The sequence below is a fragment of the Solanum dulcamara genome, chromosome 6, assembly GCF_947179165.1.
Source record: "Solanum dulcamara chromosome 6, daSolDulc1.2, whole genome shotgun sequence".
NCBI classification, from domain to species: domain Eukaryota; kingdom Viridiplantae; phylum Streptophyta; class Magnoliopsida; order Solanales; family Solanaceae; genus Solanum; species Solanum dulcamara.
The window spans coordinates 28,382,538-28,394,569 of NC_077242.1; positions in this window are offsets into that span (position 1 = coordinate 28,382,538).

Below are 12,032 nucleotides of genomic sequence, written 5' to 3' on the forward strand. Positions count from 1 at the left end.
TTGTGATCTCATTGAGCTTGATATGGTAGATTTTGACGTTATACTTCGTATGGATTGGTTACATGTATTTTATGCTTCCATAAATTATAGGACTCATCGAGTCAAGTTCCAATTCCCAAATGAGTCTATTCTTGAATAGGAGGGTCATGATTCGGTAGTGAAGGATAGGTTCATTTATTGTCTTAAGGCCTGAAAGTTGATTGCTAAATGTTGCATCTACCATATTGTAAGGTTTAGGGATATCAACTCCAAAATTCATCCTCTTGAGTCGATCCCCTTAGTAAAGGAGTTTCTCGATGACCTTCCCAGTATCTCTCCTAATAGGGAAGTTGATTTTGGTATCGATATCATCTCTGGTACCCAACCTATCTCTCTTCCTTATAGGAGTTAAAGGAAAAATTAAAGGATTTGTTAGAAAAAGGGTTTATACGACTAAGTATTTCATCATGAGGTACTCCCGTGTTATTTGTAAGGAAGAAAGATGGGTCACTTCAAATGTGCATTGACTACCGTCAATTGAACAAAGTGACCATTAAGAATAAGTACCAAATCCTAGAATAGATGACTTTTTTGATCAACTGCAAGGTGCAAGTCACTTATCGAAGATCGATCTTTGGTCTGGGTATCACCAACTAAGGGTAAGGAAGTGTGACATTCCCAAGACAGTTTTCGAACAAGGTATGGTCACTTCAAGTTTTTAGTGATGAGTTTTGGGTTGATGAATGCACTGGCTGTGTTTATAGAACTAATGAATAGGGTGTTCAAACCCTACCTTGATAGTTTTGTTGTGTTCTTCATTGATGACATTTTAATTAACTCTTGGGGTGAGGAAGAACATAAAAATCACTTGAGGGTTGTGCTCCAAATATTGAGGGATAGATAATTGTTTGCAAAGTTTAGTAAGTACGAATATTGATTGAAGGAGGTGGCATTCCTTGGTCACATAGTATCCGGTGAGGGGATCAAGGTTGATCCAAAGAAAACAGAGGCGGTCAAGAATTGGTCAAGACTATAGTCTCCTTTTGACATTAGGATCTTATTGGGTCTAGCCGGGTAATATAAAATGTTCTTTGAAGGGTTTTCTTCCATATCATCCCCTATGATGAAATTGACCCAAAAGAAGGCGAAATTCATATGGATGGAAGAGTGTTAAAAGAGTTTTCAAACTTTGAAAGATCGACTTACCTCTGCTCCTATTTTGATTCTACCAAAAGAATTAGAAGGGTTCATGATTTATTGTGATGCTTCAAAGATTGTTTTGGGTTGTGACATGATGCAAAGTGGCAAGGTCATAACCTATGCTTCTAGGAAATTGAAAGTGCATGAACGTAACTACCCTACCCGTGATCTTGAGTTGGTGGCCATTGTTTTTTCTTTAAAAATTTTGCAGCATTACCTCTATTGGGTGCATGTGGATATGTATACCGATCATAAAAGTCTCTAATATGCGTCCACCCAAAAGGACCTTAATCTAAGGCAAATGAGGTGTCTAGAACTCCTCAAGTACGACATGAGTGTGCATTATCATTTGGGTAAAGCCAGTGTGGTTACCAATGCACTTAATAGAGTGTCGATCAGAAGTTTGGCTTATGTAGATGAATGCAAGAGTTAATTTGTGAAAGATGTTCACTGGTTGGCTAAATTAGGGGTGGAGTTGAGTAGTACCGATGATAATGGTATTGTTATTCACAATGGTTCTGAATCTTCTTTGATAGTAGATGTTAAGTCAAAACAAGACCTTGACCCGACAATTGTGGAGTTAAAGAAGTTGGTGAAGGAAAAGAAAGTAGAGGTCTTTGCACAAGGAGGAGATGGGGTGGTATACTACCAAGGTCTGTTATGTGTTCCAGATGTGGATGGCCTAAGGGGTTTAATATTGAAGGAGGCTCATAATGTTTCATACTCTATTCATCCTGGTTCGACAAAAATGTACCGAGACTTAAAAGAGTTATATTGGTAGGGTGACATGAAAACGGATATACCAAAGTTTGTGTCTGAATTGCCAACAAGTGAAGGCCGAATATCAAAGGTAGGATGGCCTAGCCTAAAATATTAAAATCCCTACTTGGAAGTGGGAAGATATGAATATGGACTTTGTAGTGGGTTTTTTTCATACCCGCAAGCATCACAATTCGATTTGGGTAATTGTTGATTGAATGACTATGTCGGCTCACTTCCTACCCGTAAAGACCTCTTATAGTGCCGAAGAGTATGCCAAGTTGTATCTTTGGGAGTTGGTGAGGTTCAATGGGGTGCCATTGTCATCATTTTGGATTGTGGTACCCAATTCACTTCTCACTTTTGGAGGTCGTTTCAAAGGGGCCTCAAAACTAAGGTAAAGTTAAGCACCGCATTCCACCCTCAAACCTATGGGCAAGATGAAAGAACAATTCAAACACTAGAGGATATGCTAAGGGCTTGTGTTTTGGAGGTCAAATAGATTTGGGATGATCATCAACATCTCATCGAGTTTTCCTAAAATAATAGTTACCACTCAAGCATCGAGATATCGCCGTTTGAGGCTTTGTATGGGAGACAATGTAGGTTCCAATTGGTTGGTTCAAGGTAGGTGAGATGACCTTATTGGGACACTACTTGGTCCTAGATGCCTTAGAGAAGGTGAGAGTTATTTGAGAAAGGTTGAAGACGGTCCAAAGTCGTCAAAAGTCCTATTCTAATACTAGGAAAAGAGATTTTGAGATTTATGTGAATGATTGGGTGTATTTGAAGGTCTTACCCATAAAAGGTGTAGTTCGGTTTGGTAAGAAGGGAAAATTGATCCTTAGGTATGTAGGGCCTTATAGAATCTTGAGGCGTGTTGGAAAGGTTTCTTATGAGTTGGAATTGCCTCCAGAGATGGCATGGTTCATCTGGTGTTCCATGTGTCTATGTTGATGAAGTGTGTAGAAGATCCTAGTTCCATTGTGCCTTTGGAGATAGTAAATATTGAAGCGAATTTGACCTATGAAGAGGTTCCGATTGAAATTTTGGATTGGCAAGTCAAGAGATTGAGGAATAAAGAAGTTACATCTATTAAGGTTCTTTGGAGGAAAAAAAAAGTTGAAAGTGCTACATGGGAAGCGAAAGTGGATATGATGAAATGTTAGCCTCATATGTTTTCATTCTACTCAAGTCTATGGAACTAAGTCATTCATGATCAAGTATTTAAGACTTATGTTTCAAGTTTTCCAAGTCTTCATTAGCATGCATATTCACGAAGTTAGATTTTAAAGTTATGTTTTATGCTACAGTTTAAAGATCTTATGTTGATGCATTTCAAGTGTCATTGAATACATGTTGGGTTGCTAATCCTCATGACATGTCCTCCTCTATGTCAATGATTTTCATTCAAGGAAGAATGTTCTTAAGGGGGAGATATTGTAAGACCTTGGAAATGTGGAAGGTCTTAAACCAAGGATCACAGGAGAAAATCTCAGAAAGTTGTTGAAACTGGCACCAGGAGCTTACCACAGAAGATAACACAGGCCGCCATAAGAATTAAGGACCGTGGTGAGAAACCATGGTAGAAATTCATAGAATCATCTAGCAAGAAAGGAACTATGATGGAGAGCATAGACCGTGGTGAGGACCACCGACCGTAAAACCTTCTATGGTTCTCCCTCCCCAAGACCCTCTGGAAATTTTCCAAGGAAAGGTCCATGGAGGACCACAATGGATCGTGGAACACTCCATTGACCATAGTGTATCCCCGTGGAGGTCACCATACAAGCCTCCTACAAGACCTGCACAACGATAACCTTTCATGGCCTATTGTACACTTCACATACCGTTAAGAAGTTTTGTAATGAAAATTCAGACACTTACCCTGTAGGTTTATTTCAAAATATTTTCCAAGTCCCTTTCCATGGGACCCCCACCATGGACCGTGAAGGGTCCTCGTGAAGCCTATTCTGGTCAGATGTTTAAAGGGACATTTTAGTCTCTTTCGGCATTTTAAATCAAAGTGAAGTCATTTTGAGGGATAAATTCTTCCATGTAATGACCCTAAACCCTTTCAAGACCTCATTATCATACTTAGACTAAGACACTCAAATCCTCTACTTTTAATCTCTCTCAAGAATTCCAAGGCAAGATTAGGGTTTCATCTCAAGGCCTCTCCAAGTTCCATTCTTTCTCAAGTCTTCATTAGGGACTTGTTTCCCCCAAGGTATGTGGGTTTCATCCATTTGTTCTTCCACCTATGGAGCTAAAATGTTTTCCACAACTTGATATGTCAAATTCTAAAAGATGAATTCTTATGGGCTTTTACATGATAACTCTAAATACATAGATTGTGACATATTTGTAGTTTATTTACTTATATTGATATATATATTGAATCTCAATTTCATGAAAAGAATAATTTTCTAAGGTGCCTATATGAAGTCTTGAAGGTGGCTTTAAAGTGTATATGGTGGGTTGTTTTAAGAGGTGTAATTGGATGCATTTTCCATCACACTCATACATGCAAGAATTCTTCAAAGACATATGAATGTTTTATGAAATGAGCCCACCTAGTTTTTCTCATGCTAAAGTAAAGTTGAAATGAAAGCTTGACTCCTAATGAAAGTTTATGAAGTAAATGTTTATGTTAAGGGAGTCTTATTAAATGATTGATTGATGAAAAAAGGGCTTCTTAACTAAAAAAAGGATTCAATGTGAAAGGACAAATCTCACATATTTGAATCGAATGAAATGTTTTAATGATCTATTCCACCAAATAATGATTTGATGTCTAAAGTTTTAAAGATTCTTATGATATTATGATATCTAAATGTTATTCCATTGGATTGACCTAGCACCGAATGTAGTATATAGATGGGGACTCAACCTAAGGGGTCCAATAGTAAAGTCTCATGTTGCATTAACTATGCACCAACATAGGAGCCCTTATTGGCTATTTAGGCTAGTGGATCCACAATTCGCCATCAAAGTTAAAGTTAAAGAAATGATTAAATTTGACAGATTTCTACCCAGAAAGTAGTCTCTCCATGCCAACATAGGGGGTTATGTTGGATTCTAGGTAATCACTCGCATGGTCTTAAATTGTTATTGTAACTTTCTCAGAAATTGAATGTTTTAATGGTTTCATATGATGTTTAAATGTCTAAATATTCTTCCTTGTATAGAATGCTCACATAATTAGTACATTAAAAGTACTAATGCATAAGTTTGCCTATATGATATCACCATGTAGGAACCGGCATCGCTCCACACTCTCTTCCCCGCAACTAAGTCCGATCGTCGAAAGCTACTACTATTTGGTAAATTCCCATATTTCAGGAACAACTCCCCTATATATCTAGATTATGTTATGTAAAGACTTATAAGTTAATTTTGGTATCTTTTGACTAAAATCTTGAGGGTGAGCTTGGGACATGTCTTAGCCCCCGCCAAGTCTTAAATGTAGAAAGTATTGGACGACAAAATGTATGATGGTTAAATTGACTATGACTCTGATTCTATGTGAGACCTCTTAGTCCCATTACCTGTCTTTATGATTTTGCTTGTTTTTTCATCATTACTAATAAGGAGCCTAATGAATTTTAAGAGGCTTGGGTGAGGTACCTCCGGGTTCTTAATCCGTCGTGTCACATTTAGGCCCTAGGCTTGGATCGTAACACGCATCCTATGCCATATTGTTCATTTCCTATTACTTGTTCATGAATAACAAACATACTTAGTACCTTCTATGTACTAACACATATTTTGCCTACATTGTCTCATAATGTAGGGATGGACGACACTCACACTCCTCACATTCGTGGCTAGAGTTAGTTTAGTTCTCAAGAGTTGGTGAGTCCTCATTCATCGAGGAAATGACTTTTCTTATATGTTATTACCTTGACTCTTTTTCATGATTCAGGTCAGCTAGGAGCTTGTCCTAAGCCCCCATCAAAGTTTAGTATAGAGGCCTGTTTAGACGTTGCAATTTGATTTAGTCAATTTTAGACATTGGGATTGAGCTTTCTTTCCTTCGACTTATATGTTGAGTTAATTATTCTGCATATCTTATTATGTTTTTTACCTTATTATATGATATATGCTAAGATGTCTTGGTTGGAATCATTTGGGCTCCCGATCTATGTGTCACATCTCATCCCTAGGCTCGAGTCATGATAGAATTACTACCTTTCCATTCTAGGACCGGCTCATTAGGAAATTGGAACTTAACAACTCGAGTTATACAATTAATAGAAGAATAACATGCATATAGAAAATCCATACCAAGGATAACATCAAAATCAGTCATCTCAAGCTCAACTAGATCACATAGAGTAACTTTATGAAAGACAAAAATAGGAAAACTTCTGTAGACTCTTTTAACCATAAACGACTTACCTATGGGAGTATAAAAGGAAAACATCTCTAAAAATGTTTCGGGGCTAACATCAAATCTCATGGACACGTAACAACAACAACAACTGCAGCATACCTAGTGAAATCCCACAAGTGAGGTCTGGGAAGGGTAGAGTATATGCAGAACTTACCATTACCTTATGGAGATAGAAAGACAGTTTTTCGAAAAACCCTCAGCTCAAAGTAACAATCCTAAGAATGGGAGAATCACAGTATATATATATATATATATAACTGAAATAAAAAGTGATGCAAATTCTACAAGACAAAGATAATACCGTTATCAAGATAATGGGATAATCAAGGAAAATACAACATAACTATAATGGAACGCCTAGACCTAAGACCAACCCTAAGTCATCACAGGGCAAGACAACATTATACCCCTGCTAGCCTTCTACCCTTACTAGCCTTCTACCCTAATACTCGACCTTCATTCCTTCTTGTCTAAGGTTATGTCCTCAGTGATACGAAGTTGAGCCATATACTTTCTAATAGCCTCTGCACATTACTTTTTTGGTCTACCCCTACCCCTCCACATATCCCTCAAATCCAAAGGCTCGCACCTTCTAACTAGAATATTAACACACCTCTTCTATACATGCCCAAACAATCTCATTCTTACTTCTCTGATCTTGTCTACCACAGAGGCCACTCTTACCTTCTCTTGAATAACCTCATTTCTAATTTTATCACTCCTAGATATTGATATATCCATCTCAACATCCTTATCTCCACAACATGTATCTTTTGAACATGAGATTTCTTGACTCTACACCATATAGCAATGTTGGCCTAGACACCATTTTGTAGAATATACCTTTTACTTTGGGCGGTACCTTCTTATCACACAGGACTCCAGAGGCAAGCCTCCATTTCATCCGTGCTACCCAAATACGATGCATGATATCATCAATAATGTCCCTACTACTCTAGATGATGGATTTAAGATACATAAAGCTTTCTCTCTTGGGGATAGGTTGAGTGGAAGGTCTCACTTCCATGCCCTCTTCATATTTTGCAACACTTAATTTTCACTCCAAGTACTCTGTCTTGGTATTGCTTAAGGAGTAACAAAAGAAAAATTTGAACTTGGATTAAGTAAGCCACAAATATCATCATGAAAGACCCATAACATACCAATAACAACATCGTGAATCTCCTCCACCTCTTGCCTACCATGAAGAGCATAAAACTGATTGTTACATTGACCACCGTTTGGTTGCACTTGATCACCTTGTTGCACTTGGCCTCCATGTGAAACGTGGCCTTGAGGATAACCATCTTTGACCTTACACTCCTTAGCATGATAACCCATCTTTCCACATTGATAGCACACATTCAAACCCGTTAAACACTCTTCCTTGTGGTTCTTACCATACTTCTTTCATGCAGGGGTCACTTGGCCAATTGGGGTACCTCCTTGAGGCTTAAGATTGGGCACCCTATACTTACCAAACCTTGGAGTAGTAGCATTTGAAGATGCTTGTCTGGAATACCATTAGCAAAAATATGGATGCCCACCACTTTTGGACCTAGTAAGAGAGGAATCACCACCATCGATCCTTAACTTGTTTAACTACCTAGTACTTCTCTCCTTAAGATTTTCACCCTCTATTTTCTCTACATAGGTCATAAGTCTAGAGATGTCCATTTCCCAAAATAACATGGCTGTCTTACATTCCTTAGAAACCATATCTCACACACCAGAAATAAACTTGCTCATACGAGCTCTTGGGTCGACAACTATGAATGGAGCATATTTTGATAATTGGGTGAACTTAAGGTCATACTCCCTCACACTCATATCACCTTGCTTAAGATTTATAAACTCTTTTATCTTAGACTCCCTCAACTCCAATGGGAAAAAGAAATCAAGAAATACCTCTTCCAATTCCTCTCAAGTCATGGGATCCGCCTCTCCAAGCCTCTCGCTCTTCGATTGGTCAAAACAAATTTGAGCAACACCCTTCAATTGATAAGTGGACAACTCCGCCCTCTCAACTGGGCTAACCCCCATAATATCCATAATCTTATGAATGCTATCAATAAACTTTTGTGGATCCTCTTCCCCCTTGGAGCCTCAAAACTCCAGAGGATTCTTCCCGATGAAGTCATGAACTCTTGTTGCCATTGTACCCATATTTAGGTTTACGGGAGCAACCACCTCACTATTAGCTTGAGCTGTAATGGCTTGAGAAAGTACTTAAAAGGCCTTTTGGAACTCGGCATTGGAGACTTGGTCATTTAAGGGATCATTCAGATCTTGTTCCTCCTTTTCAACCATATTCCTTTGAGCGGGTTATCTTTCTGGAGGCATTTTCTGAAAATCGCACAAAACAAGCGTTAGAGGGAAAGACTTAGAGTACCACTCTACCGTATTATGAAAGAAGTAAGATTTTCATAAGATGCTTCATAGACTCCTATCCATAGACATGGCATGCTTCACATCGATGAATAAGACTTTACTCAATGCGGCATATTAGACTCCCTAAGACACTACAAAACCTTGTTCTTTGATACAAAGTTTATCATGACCCAAACCTATAGCCTAGATGTGACATAGTGATCAGGAACCCGAGGATCCCAACCAAGCCATCTTCACATACATAAGGTAAAAGAAACATAATAAGATAAAAGGAAGTATTAACTAAACATAGAATTCAAGGAAAGTAAACTCTAACCAACGGTCTGAAATGGACTTACATCACTATGAAATGTTTAAGCATGAATCTATTCTAGACTAGATAGGGGCATAGGACAAGCTCCTAGCTCACCCAAATTATAAGAGTAAGTCAGAGTAGCAATACAAAAGAAAAGTCATGTTCTCGATGAAATGAGTACTCACCAACTCTTGAGAACTAAAGCAACTCTATCTATGAATATGAAAAGCGCGAGTATCATCTGTCACTACATTATGAGATTATATAGGCAAAATATGTGTTAGTACATAGAAGGTACTAAGTATATGAGTTATGCATGAACAAGTTTTAGGACATGAATAATATGACATATGATGCATGATCAATCATAATGAACATGAGTAAGGCTTAATAGAATTTGAAAACATACGAGAATTTATGGTCAATACATCATAAAACTTTATAGTAAATCTCATACCTTTGCATTCAATTTTTATGGGATAAGACCTTTAACTGACATCTTAAAACTATGTGAGTTATAGCATGGAATCGTATGTAAGTACCAAATTAAGAAGAGAGAGGCTACCTTCCAAGGTGGAGTCTGTGAGAAACAACTTTAACTTTGTGAGCTATATGTGGATCCACTATCTAAGACATGAAGGTAACCTACGTGGGCAACGTAGTTTGGGACTTTAGGTTTCTACTAGGATTCTCTTGGGTAACTAACTATGTTACCAAACCAAACTCCACCTAGAAGTCCTCTCGGTGCTTAGTCAATATTCCTAAGAAATTCATTAAAACATGATCATAAATATCATAGGAAAATATAGTAACTACCTATCAATCCATCTTTATAAAACATATTAAGTGTAGCTTATTAACTTTAGTGATTCATAAGAATCCATAAACTTCGGTGAGAATTGTCCTTATCACCATCTTAAACATAATTGTATGAGAATTATATTTATCACACCACAATAACTATCCTGGATCATAATTTATCATTATCATAACTTTCATCATTAAATCATAATTTCAACTTAATTCTTAAAAACATTCTTTGAATATCATTGAACTCATAATCAACTCACGAAAATCATCTTTAACTTTATAATCATAATTGAAAATAGTTGTATACACGGGAATTCATAATTCAACTTAAAATCATTCAATTCATATGAAAACATGGTTATAATGATCATTGATAACATCTAAAATAAAATTAAAATAGCCCAATGCAATTCATCAAAACTAGGGTTAATAAAAAATTTTGAAAATTTAAGGTAACTTTGAAGAAGCCTTGGTACTCCTTTAGTGAAAAGAACACATGGATCAATGTCCACATATATTGAAGAATTCAAACAAAAGTTGAAGAAGAATCTAATTTCTCTTGAAACCCTAGCTTGATATTTGGAGAAAAGCTTGTGAGGATTTGTGATCTTGTCTTAGGAGAATTTTTGAAGAATGATTTAGAATAGAGAGAATTTTGAAGAGATGGATAGTTATAGGCTTGAACTTATCCATAATAGTGTCTAGATACATTGAGCCGAACTTGGGAAAAGATAAGATTGCCCTTTATTAAATTCGGATTTTGAACCTACGACTAAGGTTCTATGAGCTATCCTTAAGTCTACGACTCTTAAACTTGAGTTATCGTGCAATCCTGAGGAAACTTCTAAAAATAGGGCCTCTGATGTTGCATCTATGAGTCATAGTTACGACTTGTCATCATGATTTGAATTGTTAACTCGACTAGTCCTGCAAGTCTGAGAAGACCCTGATTTTGGGGTCTCTGATCTTTGGTTATAAGTAATTGTGATAACTCGTAGTCTTACTTACGAATCCTAATCTTCAGTTGTCCTATAGTTCTAAAAACTTACACATCTCCTGGGTCTCTGAAGTTTCACCATGACTTATTTTCACGAGTCGTCATGGTTCCTCCGAGTTGTCAAATGACTCATCAACCTTGATCTGGCCTTTGCTAAATTTCCAGCCCTAATCTCCCTTCCATGATTTATCTCTATGACTCGTAAAAGACCCTACGAGTCATAGACCAACTAGTAAACTTGGGGTCAATCCAAATTTTCTTAAATTCTCTTTGGTTTGACTCTTCAACTTATGGGCCTTAGAAACTAGAAGACGTGATAAAGAAATGCAACTTAGAACTTTTCCAACCTATGACACCCTCTTCAAACCTCTTGGATTTCCATTGGTTATATCATACTTGAGCGACATTTTTGAGTTGGTAGGTCACTAATTTTGCCTTCTCTTCTAAAGACACTCCCATAATATGAACTATCTTATACAACTCATCAACAAAGTATTGAGAATCCTCATTAACCTTAGATCCATGAAACTCGGGAGGATTCATCCATGTGAATTCTCTAACCCTTGAAGCCAGAGTAGTCACTATTTGAGAAGCATCTACCCCTTAATTCACTTGAGTTGTCATGTCTTGGGCTAGCATTTGAAAAGTGGCTCGGAACTCCATATTAGTCACTTGACCATTCAAAGGGTGTCATTCAGAGCTTGTTTCTCCCCTCCTTCAACATTCCTTCGGGCAGGGTATCTTCATGGAGGCATGATTCTATAATCGCAAAGGAAAAGTGTTAGAAGAGGAAACCTTAGAGTTCAACTCTATAGCACGATGAGATCATGAAAGAAGTGAAGTGTTTCCTAAGATTCCTTATAGCCTCCTATTAATAGATGTGGCGCAATTCACACTAATGAACAAGACTCTACTCGACGTGGCATGTTAGACTCTCTCGGACACTAGAACCTTGGGCTCTGATATCAAGTTTGTCACGACCCGGCCTAGGACCTAGCCATAACATGGCGATTAGAATCCCACAGGACCCTAACCAAGCCTCTTAGCATAACATTCTAGACCATACATAAGGTAAATAAAATAAGTAAACAAGGTTCAAAGATATGGAAGCATAATCTCAATATAAAACATAATTCTAAAAATGCCAAATAAGAGATAACATAGACTACAATAAACACCTAACATGCCTCTACTAGTCTAGA